Here is a 20,089-nt window from a genome sequence, read left to right on the forward strand (position 1 = left end):
AAGCAATGTAAATTAGCCCCGCATTGCTCATGTGAATACTATGACTCAATGTTCATGAACTATTTTATAATATTATTAACGATTTTTAATTAAAATTATCATTGTGTATGTTGAGTTTTAATACAGAAAAGAGAATGAGACTCCTCAAGAAGGTAATTATGGCATAAATACACTTAGGAATATTTTTAGTTCTAAAAACAACAGAAAGAACAGCCCTTATGATTCTACCCAATGACTAGCCTTCATTGAAAACTCTATTTTGTTTTTGGGGTTTTGTTTTGTTTTGTTTTTATTCATAGTAAAACTCTGAAAATAATCAGGGAGAAATAATTCATTCTTTAAAATATTAGTTTCAATTTTCATTGCTGGTTCTAGTGTGGAAAACTCAAACCAGAAATACTATTTGTTGAATGTTGTTAATTAAAACCTTCTGTGTCTGTGAGTTACACATTCTGAGTTACACTTTCAGAGATCAAAAGTAACAACAGATAAACACAGTATATTTTCAGCAGTGTAGAGTTTGTTATTTAAAAAAGAACAGAAATTTTGACATATTTTTCAAAATGGGTAGATAATACTATTTGGGACTGTGTAGTTATGGGTCAGAATATGAAATGCAATTTCTTACATATGACAATAGTTATTTCATGAAGAATTATACTTCAGTGGAAAATATGAATTGGAAATTACTATTCTTTAAACATCATTTACTGCTACTGAAGGTACTTACAATTTTCTTTAATAGTCATATAAATTCAATCTCATCTAGTACAATAGCAATGTAAAATTTCATTTATTACTTACACTCTACTTTAGGAAATCAGCAAAGTATTGGTGTGTTATACTTTGGTGATTATAATTTTAATGTCTTTGGCCATTAAAGTAAAACAGGCTACAATCAAAGCCTAGCATGAAAGAGTTAATCATATTGTAGAGGCAATTCTTGTATACTGAAGCATTAGGTTTTGTAATGCAAGAAAAAGAAATGCAGTTGTCTACAAATGTTTTAGACAACTATTTGGAAAATGGGGTAAAATAAGAACTAGAAGGCTATTCTATTTTCTAAGTACTTGGTAGTACTTTAGAGAATGCATTCTGAACTTAAAAATACAGAAGATACTAAATCATTTTCAGTTGCCTTTCCATTCTGTTAGAAGATAATAACTTTGTCAGTGTATGATTACTACTTCTTTTAATAAAATGACTGCCTTGATGAAGCATTTTCATCATTGCATTTCTTCATTAACAGTAGAGTATGTGTTTTCAGAAAGCTATGATAGAATCATTCTGATCCCTTTTCAATGCTTTGGCCTATTTGTGACTAAAAGTAAATATTGTAAAAATGGCTGACTAAACCCAAAGTACTGGCTGAACTCAAAGTACTATTTGTTAACTGAACCCAAAGATGGAATAAACTTTAGCCACTACCATAGCATCTTTTCAGAAAATGACCTGTGGAGAATGGCAATTGTCTAATGGAGTATCTTTCTATGTAAGATGCTTGTTTAACCAGAATTGATTTGCAGTATTTATATGTACAGTTGCATTTGGATTCAAAGAACTACACTCCAGTCCCATGGATATTATTCTGATTCAAGCTACTAGCATCTCTTCCTTTGATTAATACAATATCCTAATTGATCTCCCTCCATCTTCTCTTGCTTAATTATAATTTATTTTCTACACAACACCAGGGTAACTTTTTAAACATTATATCACTCTTGCTCAAAACTCCCCTGTGATTTTCAATTGCACTTAAAATTCAAACCTACTTAATATTGTCACAACTTCCCTCTGTAGTTTTGAGCCATCTGGCTCTCTTTCTGTTCTTCTGGTATGCCTACATGGTTTTTGCCTGGAGTCTTTTGTAGTCTGTGTCACCTCTGCTCTACCTCCAGCTCTTTGCACAGTGTTCTTTTTCCCAACATTCAGGTATCAGTCCAAAGGTTTCCTTTCCAGATGAGCCTGTCCTGTAACTTTGTCTCAGTACACTCTTGCATGGCCTTTATAATATTTGTCACTGTCATTATCTTATTAGTTTCCCTCAATAAAAACATAATCTCCTTGACTATAAGGGCATTTGTCCCTAAGATGATGCTTGCTATAAAAGCAAAACTCAATAAATATTGGTTGTATGAATGATTCTTCAAAATCAGTACGATTTTTCTCCCTCTGGCTAGGAACTATTACTTTTGGTGAAAACCTGAAGTCTCATTAAGTGTCTCTTGACTGTATATTAACAAAGAATTTCTTTAAAGCTAAGACGGTAGTCATCAGTTTTTTAATGTTCATAGTTTTATTCCTTTTAAAATTTAAAATAAAGTGATAGGTAAAATTCTGTTTTGTGAATTTGGGGAAAACATCAAAATGTCTGCTTTGTATTCAAATCCAATTACAATGGAAATGTTATTGCTTTAGTGTTCTGAAGTGTGTAAGTATTATTTTTCTTGAAGCATTTACATAACACAGATTCCGATCATTGTTCAATTTGCAAACCACACTTAGTTGAGAGGAGGAGGTGGCAAAAGGATATGTCTTGCTTCACTATAGTGGGATAACATTTAGTCATTCTGTTGTTTAAAATGTAGAGCAGGTAGTCCACACAGGTCTTCATCCTAGAAATGACACGAATGAGATTCTAACCATGCCTAGGCTGCATGTTTTCCATTGTAATTATAGGTTTAGACACAAAGGAAAGCTGTGCACAAACCTCTCCCAGGTCACTTGAGCATTGCATAGTCAGCAGGGGCAATGTGCTAGGCTCAGCTGCCCAAGGAGAGGAGCCTGCTAGGTCCATATCTGCGTTCCCAACACCTGGCAATACTTCCTGGTGATGAATGAAAAATGCACAAATGAACAGATCACATAGGTGAGAATTGATCAGCCTAACACTTTATCACTCATCAAGGAATTAAAAAATTTGTTGCAAAATTTGTTTTCCAAGCCAGCCAATTTTCTATTAGAAAATTTTGGGTTGTCGGAGAAGTCATGATGTATTTTTTCTATGTTTTTCTTTGCAAAAATGTGTCCTGATTTTTTCGACAACCCAATATATCCTTGGTTTAATGGTCTAAACAGCCCATTAAAACTTTTTGAACTGATTCCTTAATCAATATTTATCAAATACTTTCTCCTGTGCTAGGCAATATGGGCACAGTGGTGGGGACAAGGGAAAACAAATGTAGGCCCTGCTCCCGAGGAACTTATGATCATCTAGGGAGAAAGTGTGTTCAGACAAGAACCTTAGTATTTAATTATGAACTGTGGCAGGTGTATTTAAAGAAGTTTTGAGAGTGTGTGACAAAGACACATGATTTCATCTGAGGAGTCAAAGAAGGCCTTGACAAGGAGGTGACTTATGAACTGTGATTGGAAAAAATGATTAGGAATTAAATAAAGTGAGGCTCTTGGGAAAGCTGCATTTATGGGGAGAGAAGAACATGAACAGAGGCCTGAGGTGGGAGGGAGATAGACTGGCACAAGATGAGACTAGAGAGCTGGGCAGGATAGAGCAAGGACGCATTGTGTAGGTGTTGTCAAGGCCATGTATGTTTTAGGACTAGATAACAGGATCCGATTTGTTACCCTGTTGCTCCTGCAACACGTGGGGGCATACATACAGCCTAGCCAAATGCAAGGCTTTGACTGGAAACTCAGACCTCTCTCATGCAATGACACCAGTGGGAAAGGGAGCTAGCTGATGGCATCTGACCTCATAATTCTACCTTTTCTTGGTACACAGATGAACAAGTTCGTACCATAAGCCAGCAGAAACCTACTTTGACACATATGCTCGATGTACACACTTGGGGAGGGAACACAAAATTCATCACGATTATGAGGTCATTGAAACTAAATCAATTAAATGATGGCATAAGCAATAATAGCAAGTGAAATTTTTTAATATAATCATGAGGTCTTGTCATAAAATTATTCTCAATTGCAAATAATAATTTCAAAAAATTTTCTGTTTGCTACATAAACTGAGATTTAACAAATATGTACTTTTGATATGTTTAGTTGATAAAAGTGTGGAATTTGAGCATTAGAGTCTACTATGACCCTCAGCATCCCCTATGACTTTGCTATTAAAATGTTGTCCAGGGACCAACAGTATCAGCATCACCTAGGAGCATGTTAGAAAGTCAGAACCTCAGAATCTCAGCCCCTACCCAGACCTACTGAATTAGAGTCTGCATTTTAACAAGATCTCCATGTGATTTGTTTACACATAATAGTTTGAGGATTGCCTTACAACTTTTGTTCACATTCAGTATAGGAAGCTCTATTTGAATAACTGAAAGGGTTAAGTTGTATGATGTTTTTATTCAATTTCAGTAAATGGAATACTCTGCCCTTTTTTTTAAATTAAATTTATTGGGGTTAGTAACGTTACATAGGTTTTAAGTGCACAATTCTGTAATACATCATCTATATATATCATTGTGTGTTCACCACCCAGAGTCAGTTCTCTTTCCATCACCATATATTTGATCCCTTTTACCCTCATCTACCACCCCTCCCCCTTTACCCTCTGGTAACCACTAAACTGTTGTCTTTTCAATATTAGCTATTTAATATTGAGTTGTAAGAGTCAAATTAGAAGAGTTTGGCAAATCAACATTTAAAAAATTTTCTATTCCTCAAACTTTTCTTCTCCCTTCCCTTTAATAGGCACATAATTTACACATCCCTATTTAAAATTCTCATTGTAGTATACATGATTGTATTTTATTGTCTTCCTGGAAGAGGGATAATATTATTTCTAGAGTCATACATTACCTACCATCCCCACGCCTTGCCAATCCCAGTGTTCAGAGGAGGTATGCCTATGACAATTTATGATAGAAATGAAAAATGTCCTAAATTAAGAGGGCTTGAGATGAGAGGGCTCTTTTCCATTTATCTTAGGGATAGATGGCTGCTTGATAAAGGAAAGCTTGGTAGTATTTTTAATTTGGCAAAGGAAAACCCAGGTTTGGGGCTGGGGCAGATTTTGAGTAAAAAAATAGAGATATTTCACATCAGAATGAATTTGGCTTTGCTATCTTGGTCCTTGTATTTGTGTTCTGTTTGCTGTTATAGCAAATTATTAAAAACTTAATGGCTTAAAGCAACACATATTTATTATCTTGTAGTTCTGTAAATTAGAAAGCCAATACAGGTCTCAGGGGATTAAAATCAAAATGTCAGGAGGCTCGCGGGAGAATTCATTGTCTTGCCTTTTCCAGCTTCTAGAAGCCACCAGCATTTCTTGGCCATGGCCCCTTCCATCTGCAAAGCTGTCAAAGGCTGGTGGAGCCTTACTGTCATTGCTGTCTCCCTCTTCACTTTAAAGACCCTTTAAAGTGATTACATCGGATCCACCTGGATCATCCAGGCTACTCTCCCCATTTTCAGGTCAGCTGATTTGCAGCCTGAATTCCCCTTTGCCATTTAACATAATGGATTCACAGGTTCTGGAAATGAAGACATGGCCATTACTCTGCTCACCACAGTCCTTGTAGGGAAGAGTGCGCGCCATGGCATAGGGAGAAAAGTAGCAAAGAAATTCTGGGGAGAGGAGGATTGGGCAGTTTCTGCACAGGATCAGGCTATGTTCTCATGAGAAAGAGATCCAGTGAGAATTTCCCTAGAGTAGGGATTGATTGTCAATGAGATTTCACACTGGTTTTTATCATGGGTGTTAATATCCCACTTTGCATTGACTCCTGTTTTGCACATTTCTGTATTTCCCCATGAAGCCCTAACATTATTGAAAAATCCGTTGCTTAGTGTGGCTTTTTGTAATGTGGAAAGAGGGTGGGAGAAGCCACATTCGTGGAGCCTGGAGTAAAGCCAAGCTCAGAGAGAACAACAGCTGCAAGACGAAGATGATTAAAAGTGAGTCAAGCCAGCAGCAGAGATTCACAGCAGGAAAGGACAGGGAGATTACCTACATCCCCACACCCTGCCAATCACAGTGTTCAGAGGAAGTATGCCTACGACAATTCATTTCAAATAAGCAGGAAGTGTTCATTGATTTAACACATACAGACAAAGTTCTTCACTTACATTAGGCTAGAGACACAAAGGCAAATAAGATGTGCTTTTTTTTTTTTTTCAATCTGAAGGAGGAAGCTGACAAGTAAATGTCTATTCTGGGACAAAGTATGCACAGAGCAATGCATCTAACAGAACAAGAGAAAACTTCTGAAGCAGAGAGCACATGCCACGTTTCTAGAAACGACGTTTGAGCTGTGTATGGAGGTATGGCTAGGGATATATGTGTACATGGAGGGAGGATGTTGGGAATTTCAGAAACAGCAAGTAGCAATATGTACAAATGTGCAGTCCTAATATAGATACTGGAGAGCTACACCAATTTTATTTTTGTTGCCCATTAATCCTTTCTCAATTCTGTCATGATAATGTAGAGTTCCTTCTCTTGTCAAAATGGGATCCAATCTGATCCCATCCACTCCTGCCAACTAAGGGTCTCTCTGCGGCAACAGTTTTCCTATTTCCCATTTGAGTCTTCAGTCTTTTCTTATCTTCTGGATCCTTCTTTTCTGTACTTAAACTCTCTAATGTCTCCTATGTTTAATCATTTTGTAATATCCACCCCAGCCCCAATGGTCCATTCTGCTCCTGTCTTTCCTTCCCCGCCCAACTTCTTGAAAGTTCTCTTACAGACTTCTCTATACTAGTTTTTTCTACTTTCTAACATCCTGTTTACCTCCAACTTTTAGCTGAGCTCCAATTGCTCCCTGCAGAGCTGCCTAAAACTGCTTTCATCAAAGATACCAACATTTTTATTGAAATCGAATGGTGTTTTTCAGTCATTAATTTTCTGAACTCTTAGATGCATCTGATATGGTTGCTAACTTCCTTCTGTGAACACTCTTCCTCTCTCTTCAGGGATGACAAGATTCCCATCTCCCACTTCCCTACTTAAGCCTGCATCTCTTTTTCAGCTTCCTCTTCCTGTGCGTCTCCAATATGAATCAGAGTTCTAGTGTATGTTCATATGCATGTTTTTATTTTAAAGGTTATTCAATGAAATAGACAACTTGCTGAAAAAATATTTGAAGTCTGTCTTACAATTCATTTTACTAGGATTAAACCTAAAAAACTTGCTTTAAATATACAATCATTGATTCAGAGTGTTGACATTGTAATTAGAAAAATAAATGAAGTCTACAGAAATTACAAATAGCTTTGTTATAAAAAATAGAGTATGAAAAATCTGATGGCTTATGCTTGTCCCCAGACACATTTTCTCCCAGACATTTCTGTTACTGCTGTTCTAAGAAAGCAAATATGTTAACTTGATTTGAAAAATTCTGTTCACACGTGGGAACAGAGCAGTGCAGTGGAGAGGAGAGGGTACACAGCAATTATGGTTATGAACTTCACTTTGAAGTAGATAATGAGTGCCTAAGAATAATCAAAAGTAATGTACTAACAATATTTAAATACAACTCCTTTTAGGTTTTAGGGGAATTTTTTCAGAAGAAATTAAATGATCAATATCAAATAAACTGCCATCTCTTCTTCCTCTCTAATGATTGATGGGGTTTTTTGTGTTTTGTTTTGTTTTTGTTTTTAATAGCAAGTATCCTTTTAAAAAGTCATGAGTATTTTTCTGGTGTTGAGAAATGTTTTACTACTTACACTACTATCACAGCCCTCTGCCCACACAAAGAGTAGTTTTGAAATAAGTTCATTTTCTTAAGAAAAATGAAGTGCTTATACTGTCCAATCTAAAACAAGTATCTATAGGTTGAACAAATTAAATGGTCAGGGCCTTTGGAACTCCAAAGTGAGTGAATGGAGACCCTGGGATTGGCCAAAGCAACAATACTCTGATGGTGACAGAGTTATTCCACATATGCTATAGAAATCTGATTTTGTAGACACATCATTGTAAGTGGAGACACGATATTCACAGCCCTGACCATTTAATTTGTTCAACCTACAGATACTTGTTTTGGATTGGACAGTATAAGCACTTCATTTTTCTTAAGAAAATGAACTTATTTCAACTACTCTTTGTGTGGGCAGAGGGCTGTGATAGTAGTGTAAGTAGTAAAACATTTCTCAAAACATATTCAAATGGTACATTAGTGTTTGTATTGTTATTCAAATTTTACAAAAACGTAGTGCTCACACTAAAGATAAATGGCATGGTGCCTAATTGATGTATTCCCCAAAATATGTTGGTAAGTTACAATTATTTTGTAAAAGCCATCATTTTTTAATATTCCAGATAATCTCAATCTTTAACCAAAAAAATGGCTCTTTTGAAAAATTATCTCCTAACATATCTTGTAAGTCTGAATTCTTGTTATGTCTGGCCCAAACTAAGACTTTTCTTTTGTGATTTATAATTGAGTCAAATTTTAGGTGAGCGCTTGGTTCTGGAGTAAACTCATGATGTGAAAAATTTCATATAGTCTACATGAAAATCCTTGAAATTGCCTATAAAATATAATCCATGGTATTGCTAAACTACATTAGAATATAATCTACTATCTCTAGAGTCCAATGCAGTTAGTTTTCCGTCAGCCTTGAACCAGATTTTTGTTCTTTAAGGAAAAAATAACATAGTTTGCTTAAGTTTAGGATCATATTATAATAAAAATGTGTATATTCAAACAGATCACAACTTGATGGGGGAGATGCTTACACCACGAAAACTATTGAGGAAACAACCTATAAAAATCACTCAAACTTTGTACTAGTTTGCTACGGATGCCATAACAATTATCCATAGATTGGGCAGCTTAAACAATAGAAATTTATTTTCTCACAGTTCTAGAGGGTGGAAGTTCCAGATCAAGGTAACCGCAGGTTTGGTTTCTTCTGAGGTCTTTTTCCCTGGCTCGTAGATGACCCTCTTTTCTCTATCTTCATATGGTCTTCCCTCTGTGTATATCTGTGTCCTAATAGCCTCTTCTTATAAGTACATTAATCATATTAGATGACCTAATATGCACTCATTTAACCTTAATTATCTCCTTAAGACCCTATCTCCAAATACAGTCATATTCTAAGTTACCGGGAATTAAGACTTTACCATGTGAATTTTGGGGTATGCAATTCAGCTCATAACACAGTAGAATTTAATTATATTGTTTCTGATGACACTAAATATATTTTCAAGGACTAAAAGATCAGGCAGCATAGGTGTCAAACAGGTCATTTCTTTGATCTGTATAAAAAGGCTATCATCACTACTACTATGTCCACCTCCACCACCACTACCACTAACACCACCATCACCACCATCCTCTGCTCCATCAACACAACATGGCAACCACTTCCACTACCATCATCACCACCATCACCCCATCCCCACTCTGTAATAATGTTTCTGGATAATTCAGTCTTAAATTCTAAGAAGACCCCAAATACGGGTGTGAATCAACTCAAAAAGTAAAAAAATTTCCATGGAATAGATTCAGATATTCAAACTGAATTCTAAAATAATGCAGATAGCATCTCTTGGTTAGAGATAACTTTTCTAAGTATGACACTAGTAACACATATCATAGAGGACAGTACCAACAGATTTGATGACATAAAACCTAGCATCCTTAGCATGTCAGAAATACAACGAACACAATTGAAACACTGACAGAAACACTAGGGATTTGTTTGTTATATATACATGCAAAGGGTTAATAAAATACTTTTAAAAGTCAGTAAGAATAAGGGTAACTAGTGCTACCATTTATTAATATGGAAAAACATTGGAGATAATTAGGTTTGGGAGAAAAACTAAGAATTTTATTCAGGGAGTGCTAGATTTGAAATGCCTGTACAACGTAAAAAGATATTATGTAGATAATTATATATTCTATTTACATAACATAACATAAAGGGCATTTAAATTATTTTTGTTATTAAGATTTTAGTTTTAATATGCAATGAAAATTTTGATTTTATATTTTTCAAAATATGTTCCAATGTGCATCTCCCAATGCTGCAAAGATTGCTCCTATCTTCTTGATGGAATAAAAGATGCTGGACATAGTCCTGTCCTCCTTCTCTTTTTGAAAGTATTATATAATATTAATAACTTTATCTGTCATACATCCTTACCAAATAAAGAAAAAAGTTTATAATTCCAAATAACCTGGTTTTGAAACATTTTCATTAGTTTTTAATCTAATCAGCATTTTGTGGATTTAAAAAGGAAAGAGCAATTTGAGCTGATAGCTTGCTGGAAAACACATTTCGGCTGAGAGAAGAGTAAGTAACTGTTGCATTTCTTTATTGGCCTCAAAAGTGTACATTTCCCAAAAGGATACATCAAAATCAAACCTACAATGACAATTTTGAAACTTAGACAACTAACAAAACAACCAAAAAGTGTGAACAAGAAGAAACTAACTACATTTGTGTATAGTAACTATAATTACAGTTTCTCAAATTGTCTAAGAAGGGTCTTTCAATGATCAAGAATTTTTTTTAATTAGTAAATATTTTTATTTAAAGATAATATTTTTCTCTTTTCAAATATTTATCATTAAAATAATGTGTTTTCTTACACAAATGTCATACATATTTGAAGCAACAAAAATAGTCATCAATAATTTGGCACTCCTGTATACAGGTGCTCCAAAATATTTTCATATTTCACAGAGCCATTATTCAGTGTTGTCATGAAATAGAAACTGCAGGTTCATTCTGAAACTAATATTAAGCCAAAGAAATATAAGACAGGTTATGAAGCTAAATTTTTGGATACACTATACTAAGAGTAAATACCTAGGAGAAGTTACCTACTATTTTATGAAAGAACTAAAGACCTGCAAAACCTAATTTTTGGTTATATGATACTCTATGCATTGTATGGATATGCAGTTTAATTTAAGTAGACATACACTATATCCATGTCTGTCCTATTACCTATCTCTTTTTTCCCACCCTCAATAATATATTGGGTTGTCAGAAAAGTCATGACACATTTTTGCAACAAAAAACATAGAAAAAATACATCATGACTTTTCCGACAACCCAATACTACCATTTGAGGACATCCAAGATGGCAGCCTAAATAAACACAGTACCTGCTTCCTTCCATGAACACATTAAAATTACAATTAAATTATAGAGCAATCAACCTAAAGAATCATCTGAAGTTTTTCAGAACAGACGTTTTATAAGTAAGTATATAAGGAAGCCACATCAAGACTGGTAAGAGGAGCAAAAAGGTGAAACGGACTAGCCCCAAACCTCTGTGTGGCAGTTGAGAACTGGGAGGCATATCTCAGCCACGGAGATTATCCTCAGAGGACTGAGGGACCCCAACTGTAAAACAGTCTCCCCAGCCTGTAGTACTGGTGCTCGGAAGAGGAGTCCCCATAACATTTGGCTGTGTAAAACAGTGAGCATTCTGACCATCCAGGTAAGATGGAAGGCTGCAGGAAACCCAGGTGTCCTCTTAAACAGTCCACTCACAGGCTCACTCATTCACAGGCACTCACCTTGGGCTCCAGTGGAGGGACAGTAACTTGAGGGTTGTCAGAGACATACAGGGGGCAGACTGAGGTGTGCGGCTTCATAGCAAGGACTGGAGGGCAGTCGCCATGTTCCCTGTGTGGGGTTTTACTCTGGTGCATCTGTCAGGTGGGTGCCATCTTTTCTGTGTTGAGCCCACACCCTACAAGCCAAATCTGAATCTGATTGGCCTGGTGAGCTCCACTGCCCTGACCTTCTGACTCACTGAGACCATGCCCCACTCGCCTCGACCAATGCCATAGGCATGTTCTCCAGGAGCAGCCAGCCCAACCTAAATTGCACTTTCTTAGAAAACTATCAGAGTCAATGGGCTCCGGGTAAGCAGCAGCTGGCTTTGGTGTGCTCTCAGAATTTTGCTGAGTAGCTCCAGGCTCAGCACTGGCACCAAACCAGAGTCTACATTAACCTGTAGACCACATTCTTCCCATTCTAATGACCCCCTGAGATCCTGCCGCACCCACTTGTGTACTACTGGAGGCTTTATCAGTGGCTGAACCTTATAAAAACCAGCAAGTGACAGCAGCCCTACGGTGTCTGGGCATTTTGTGAAACTACTCCAGGCCCGGTACTGATAGCAGACATCCTTGGTTTGCAGTGTGGCCTCTCCCACACTCTTCTAGGATAGCTAGCACAGGCAGCAAACAACCATGGATCACTTTGTAGCTCCTACCAGGCAGTCCCCAGCCAGTCACAGGCAGTAGGTGACCTAGGTACCGGAACCCCTCCCAAGAGGCCTCAAAACCAACATACTTGGAGGCTGATTCAGACCACAGCAGAGCACTGTCCAATTAGCCCCACCAGCAGCACACAAAAAGGGTGGTCTCAACAGGCACCAGAGCCCACTAAGGCGAATCCCAGTCAGTGGGGTAAGGCCTCTGCACTGAAGCCTGTGAGCTGTGGATGTGGCCACAGGGTTTTACTTTACCTCCTCTGAGAATACACACCCATTTAAGTGTTTCTATTTAAGCCTATACTAATAGAACAATTTAAGACCCACCAAGGTGACTGAGTCATACAGAAGTATCCTGCTTCCCAGGATTGGCTGATTGAAACTATAGCTTTAGAAAAAAGGTCCCAACGCTAACCCACAACTGCTCTGGAATATGAGACAAGATATCAAATTACCACAGAGCCGCTCCAATGAGGAAATCTTTCCGTATAATATGTCAAAATAATGATCATTTAAATTTGGATAATGTTGGTGGCTTGTTACAATGTCTGTAAGTGACCACCTCATACAAACCAAAAATAAAAGACAAAAATAAAACTTTTTTATTTGTGATGTAGGGAAGGAAAATTTTATTTTTCCTGTTACCCTTCTAGGTTTTTGGCTGGGTCTCTGTAAAAATAGACAGATTAACAAGAGAAAAGCACACACATTTATTTAATATAAGATTTATGTGAAATAAGAGTCTTTATAAAAAAGTGAAAAGTCAAAGAAGCAGTTAAACCTGAGTGTTTTTATGCTAGGTTTGATGAAGAGTGACAAGCCATGGAAAAATATAATAGGGCAAAAGGGGTGTGAGCTAAAGTGTGGTAAACTGGGGAAAACTTAGCAAAACCTGTTCATGTACTTTCAGAGATAAGGATGCTCCTTTCCTCTGGGTATGGTAGGGGTTATTTCACTTCTCACATGAAGGTCTTATGACCTGCTTCAGGCAAAAAGTGTAGAGAGGCCTTCCAGCACCTACTGTTTATCAAATTCCTTCAGCTTCAAACATTCATCGTGCTAAAGTGCCATACTTTGGGGTAGCATGTTCTGAACCCCGTCAGTAACAATACTTTCCCTTTATTCCAGAGAAGCTTCAATAATCAAAATAATCCTGAGACTGTGATGCTAAATGTGACTTCAGAATATTTTAGGTTAAGAAACCAGAATAATTTCATAAATATAAAGTTAAATGCTGAACTTAATCAACGTTTTCAGATATCATGAGTTATTTAAATAAATATATTAATACCCAAAATAAACTGACAATAAAATAAGAACAAACATAACTCTTGATTAATAGGAGTATAAATAAAGTAACCTCTGAAAAAGATTTCATGAAATAACAATGATTCAGATTGGTATATTTATTAATTGAGAAACAATTTTTAAATAAAAAACTAAGAACAATTTTCATTGTGTGAACAACAAAACTTGACAAAAATTAAACACTAAATTTCAACTATTGTTAAACACTGATAGCTTTTTAAAAATAATTTTTTGTGTTTTAAAATATAATTAAATGACAAGATATTTAATTCAGTATAACACTTTTAAATCTTGAATTTAAATATTACTTACGCTTACAAGTTTAGAAATATACAGAGGTGCCTAAAAAAAAGTATGCACATTTTAAGAAAGGAAAAAACTGTATTAATATTGTAATAATATATACCGATAATTAAAGCCATGTGGATACAATTTTTGGCACCCCCAGTATAATTAGAAATAACAGGTTTCTGGTTTTAGCTTTGACATGTAAAGAACTTGGAAATTATCACTGCTGTCTTACAAGAAGAAAAAAACTGGACAAATGGAAAAGTTATGCCTATTCTTGAACTCCTCAGAGAACTGAGTTACAGGGCTCATTGCAACCCAGAAACCTGAAGAGACAGTTTCATCCAGTGAGACACACTGGTGAGACTTGCTGACCTGGAGTGAAAGCTGCTGGAGCCATAAATTGGTAGGAACATGGAAACAGTAATTTTGGTAAATGGTTGGAAGCTGAGCATGGACTAAGGTAAGAGTGAGACACTCCTGGGGTTGTGATTTTAGGAGAGTACCCACATGTACATGGATTCTAGTCCCTCCACTAGCTCACTGTGAAGATCCAAGAAAGATCCCTGTGGCTCTGGGACAGGGAGGAGAAGAGTAATTATTGTGACATGAACCAGCAGTTTTCACCATATTGAAAGACTACTCTTATGGGGAAAGGGCTTTTTTAGATCCTTAGCCCAGCTGATAGAATGGAATTCCTCCCACTCCAGCCTTCCCGTCTCACCTGAAGAGGGGAAAAGACGAAAACAAAACATAGTTAAAAGGGAACAGGGCTTCAAGGAAATAGATTCAGAAGATTGAAGCTGGGGAAGAGAGCACAGGGCAGTGGGTGGGGGAAGATATTACCACTGGAGAAACACTTGTGAAGGTCACAGTCCAAGGATGAAGGTCCACTAAAACACTGACATTTCATTGAAAGATTATCGAATGCTCTCCTTTGCCCACACCATTCCACCACACCAACAGGGCTCCAGTATAACAGTGGGCACAGCTGTAAGCCCTGCACAGAGCTGACTCTCTCTAAGGAAGCATACTTAGAGAAGCCCAATGTCAAGGGCGAAAACTAAACAAGGACACTAGAGGGATTTGAAGTTTCTTACACCTGTAGCCATAGCAAAAATTAACATAAATCCTCACACTAGAGGCCTGTTGACCTCAGTTCTAATTATTCATACATATCATATTCAACTTTCAACTAAGAAATTACAAGGCCTGCCAAATGCAAGAGAAAACACAGTCTGAAGTGACAAAGCAAGCCTTAGAACCAGACTCAAATATGACACACATTTAGGAATTATCAGCAGGGAATTTAAAATAACTATGATTAGCTTTTCCACACTACCCAGAGAAGGGTCCATTGTTCTGGGTTCTCGTTGTAACTGAAACGGAAACTGTTACAACCTCCAGATTCCTTGGTGTCCTGCAAATGAAAGAGGAGGATGTCCTCAATTTCCTTATAGCAGGACCCCATTTAGGTGGCACCAACTTTGACTTCCAAATGTAACTGCATAGCTACAAAAGGAAAAGTGATGTCATCTATATCGTAAATCTGAAGAGAACCTGGGAGAAGCTTCTGCTGGCAGTTTGTTGGCATTGAAATCCTGGCTAATGTCATTGTCGTATCATCCAGGAATATTGGCCAGCGGGCCATGCTGACGTTTGTTGCTGCCACTGGAGCCACTCCTACTGCTGGCCACTTCACTCCTGGAACCTGGAACCAGATCCAGGCAGCCTTCTGAGAGCCGGGACTTCTTGTGATTATTAATCCCAGGCCTGACCACCAGCCTCTCACGGAGACTGTTATGTTAAGCTGCCTACCATTGCTCTGTTACACAGACTCCCCTGTGCACTGTCTGGACACTGCCATCCCATGCAACAATAAGGGAGCTCTCGCAGCATGTCTGATGTGATGGATGCTGACCTGGGTAATTCTGTGCATGCACTGTACCCATGACCCATAAGCAGCCATGGCATGTCGTGCCTGATATCTTCTTGCACACCGATCCTGAAGAGATTGAGAAGGAAAAGCAGGATGCTACTGAAAGGCTGTGACCAAGGAGGAACTTCAGGGTGAATGGACTATTCCAGCTTCTGAATTTGTTGCTACTCAATGCAAAGCTGCAGGCTGGTCTGAAGGTGTGCAGGTGCCCTCTGTGCCTATTTAGCAGTTCCCTTCTGAAGACTGGAGTGCCCAGCCCACCGCTGAAGACTGGTCTGCATCTCCCACTGCTCAGGCCACTGAGTGGGCAGGAACAACCACTGAGTGGACCACAGACTCCTACACAGAAAATGGAAATAAGGTTGATGGAAAAGAAACAGTTTCTAAAAAAAAAAATTAATAAAATAAAATAACTGATTCATGTGGTAAAGGCTATAACAAAAAAATTGGAAACATGGAAACATGCAAGAACACAGGAGTAATATAAGCAGAGATGGAAAATATAAGCAAGAATCAAAAGGCTATGCAGGAAATTAAAAACACAGTAACAGAAATGAAGAATGCCTTCTAAGATGGGCTCTTTAGCAGATATGACATGGCTGAGGAAAGAATCAGTGAACTTGAAGATAGATCAGTTTATATAATTTATATATATATATATATATATATATATATGAATAATTTAGTTTAAAAAACCTAACCATTGGAAGAGACATTAAAAGTTACCTAGAAAATCTATTCATTTTCCTTCTAAAAAATTGGATTAAAAATACATTGTCTGTTCTGATGGGATGCCAGTGATATAAATAATCATCTAACTCTTGTTCTCAAGACTATTGCAAATAGAAACATAATTTTAACACAACTGTCATAGATGACACAACTTGAAGCATTTAAATACCATTTGCAACACACAAGTTATACACATTTGTGATTTAACTAGGAGAATTAGAACAGGATTCTACATTTTCCTCTATGCTATTTACATAGCATACTGACCAATTTTTTTTAAACATCTTTGCATTGTCATTTTAAAAGTAAATACCCTATATTTTGCATGCTATAACCTTTACACTCATCTACTGCTACTCTGAACTCTTCTGGGATTAACAATCAGTTGTCAGACGGTGGAACTAAACACTTTTATTTATGGCCTTGGCTCCTTGGTCTCCAGGATTTAACATCATTTCAGTCAGTGTTTGATTTCAGTCCAGCTGTTTGTACATGTTTGCACATTTAGGTAACTTGCTTCCAAATATTCATGACATTGAACTATTAAAGGTTAAGTTACTGTTGAAGTGGACTTTTTTAATATATTATAATGCCAGAAGAATAGTACTGCAGTTTCTTAAGATTATTAGTTTTTCCTACTTTTATTGACTGAAATTGGTATTTGAGCTCATATTCACATATTTCACATGTCATATATGTGAAATTTTGTGCTGGTGCTGAGGTGGCTAAGAAGAGGTCACCCCTGTCTTCACAGCATGATCAGGGTATAACTAGGTTTTAGAATCACCTTGGAAGCTTTTTAAAAATTCTATTATTCAGGCCTGTTTGAAGTAGGAACAGTTTGAGTTGTGGCCCAGGCAACAGTATTTATTAAGAACTACCCAAATAATTTTAATGTGCAATCATAATCAAGATTAGAATTACTGAACAATGTAGTAAGACAAATATCACACAGATTTAGAAAGGATAGCTAAGAATCACACACACACACACACACGCACATACACACATGCACATACTCACATACATTCATGAGATTTCAGAGAAGAAAGAGTTCATAAACAATGGAGAAATTAACAACAAAGATTTTAGAGAAATATCTAGCTGAGTGGAGATACATTCCTGGCTGGGAGACACTGTGACTGAAGAAGGCAAAGAAATGCACTTGCAATGACCTTTTTGAACAATATACAGAGGATATGGATACCATAAAGGATACTGTAAGGGACTATGGAAAATAAAATGAGACAGGGAGCAGAGCCCCAAGTAGAGAAGACCTTAAAAACTTAAATTTCAGGGTGCTGTTATTATAAAGTACTTCTTAAATAGTTTTTATTATTTAAATATCCAGAAACTTAAATCTATGATTCTGTTACCTAGCTTAAGAATTAAACATTATTAACGCAGTTGAAGCTCCTGCATTCCCTTCCCCAATCATAACTGTCCCACCCTCTGCAGAGGTAATTATCATCCTAAATTTGACGTTTCTTATTCTCATGCATTTCTTGGGGAACAGTGTGTTTTTCCAGGACCCATCAGCTCTGAGTCAAGTAGTTGTCTTCAATCTAGTTGTCAAGGGTTCAGCTCAGCTCCAAGTCCAGTTGTTGTTTTCAATCTAGTTGCAGGGGGTGCAGCCCATCATCTTATGTGGGAATCGAACCAGCAACCTTGTGGTTAAGAGCACGCACTCTAACCAACTGAACCACCCAGCCGCCCCTCATGCATTTCTTAATACTCAGATACATAGATGCTTGTGTTCCTAAACAAAACACATTTTTCAAGTTAAAAATATATTGTAAAGTATGGAAAAAAAATATGGTACAATAAAAAAGGTGTTTCAGGAAGTTGGGCCCAGCTGTAACATGTAGGAAGTTTCTATGTCAGCTAGGTATATTTAAACTTGCATGTGAAACTGGGCTTAGAGAGAAACGATGGATATCAAGGAAAAAAAAGATCTTTGTGCCTTAAATACAGAGAATAAGGAAGCAGGATGAGTCAAACAAAGATTTTAGGCTTTGGACTCTGACAGATTCAATGAATCACATAGGAAGAACTGGTTTCCAGGAGAGTAGATGCCGTTTTGTGGAATTTGGCTCCGATGGCCATTCCCTCACTGCTGTAGCGCTCTTCCCACTGGCCTTCTGCCATACCTCTCTTTTGACTTTGTTTCCACTCCTCCCATTATTCCTTCTCAGTCTTCATTTCTCGTGGCCTTCATTTTGTGTCCATCTCTTCTTGCAGCTCATACTTTCCTGGAGAGACTCATTCACTTCCAGGGCCTTAATACACAAATACTGAGGACTTGCACATCTGTGTGGTCAACACGTATGTCTGCTCAGCTCCAGACCTGAATTTTTAATTGCCTGTGGTTATCTAACTCTATAATCATTTTCAACTTGTCAAAAAATTAATCTTATTACTATCTATTCCCCTCCTACTTTATTCATACTTTTATTATTACTTATTCCCTGTCCCTTTACTTTTTATCTTTGAAAATGACCCCCAAGATCTATCTTCCTACCCAAGCTAGAAAGCTGGGAGCCTTTCCCTCCCTTTTCCCTGAGCATCAGCTGTGCCCACTAGTTAATGTCATGTCTTGCCAAATCAACCTCCTGACCAGTGCTTGTATCCACTGCCTTCCCCAACTCTCTCCACTGCCCTAATCTCAAGTTCTCCTTGTCTCTTCCCTGGCCTATTATAACTGACTGAGAGCTTATCTCCCCAACTCTAGTTTTGTCCAACTCCTACTCCTACTATCTGTCTCCCATCTGCTCTCAGGGTGGTTTTCTTAAATATAAAACTGATCATATCCACCCTTAGGTGGAAAAATAAAAAGGACTTCTCATTACCTTCTACAGAGGCTTTCTATTTTGTTCTTTTGAGCCCTAAGTAGAATTCTACAGAGTTAACTCAAAGGCAACCCATGGTACCAAATTAGAAGCTGAAAGGATAGATAAATCTTCTGGAGAGACGTAAAAGAGTTGGATTTGAAAGCACAGGGCCTTTCCCCCTCCTATCCTGCTGCTAAGTAGTTCATTCACCAAATAATTATTGAGTACCTACCATGTGCCAGATATTCTTCCGAGTACTATTATATATAAACTCTTTTCACTTTCACAACAACCCATGGATGTAGGTATTTATTATTCCCATTTTACAGATGAGGAAACTGAGGCATATAGATGTTAAATTCCCAAGGTCACTCAGGTTGGTGGAGTCAAGAACCATGACGTGAAACAAGGTAAGTCGACTCTAGAATTTTGCTACTCAATATGGGTTACAAGGGCCAGCAGAAGTGGTGATATTATTAAAAATGCACACCCTCCCCCCCAATCCTAGACCTGCTTAATCAGACTTTGACTTTTTACAAAAATTCCCAAGTAATGTATGCATCCATTCATGTTTGGAAAGCATTGCTTTTGGATCTGGGCTCTTAACCATTATATTGCCCCCATACGAGTACGCATAGATCAGTAGCTGAATTGCTCTTTCTTCTTCAGACAATCATGAATTGGCTGTTCTTTTTATGGGCCTCTCAAAAAGAAAATAACAATCTCCAAAACCTCATGATAGCGAGAGGGACCCCATGTGTATGTTATGAAGGTGAGCTAAGCCTCCCTGAGCATGACTCTTTACGGCTG

At 37.4% G+C, this 20,089-nt stretch overlaps 1 pseudogene; it reads left to right on the plus strand.

The window, feature by feature from the left end:
* The first annotated feature begins 9,226 nt into the window (after positions 1-9,226).
* Positions 9,227-20,089, plus strand: part of LOC109377687 (40S ribosomal protein SA pseudogene) — a 29,100-nt pseudogene continuing 18,237 nt past the window's right edge.

The sequence above is a fragment of the Hipposideros armiger genome, unplaced genomic scaffold (assembly GCF_001890085.2).
Source record: "Hipposideros armiger isolate ML-2016 unplaced genomic scaffold, ASM189008v1 scaffold_1505, whole genome shotgun sequence".
NCBI lineage: Eukaryota > Metazoa > Chordata > Mammalia > Chiroptera > Hipposideridae > Hipposideros > Hipposideros armiger.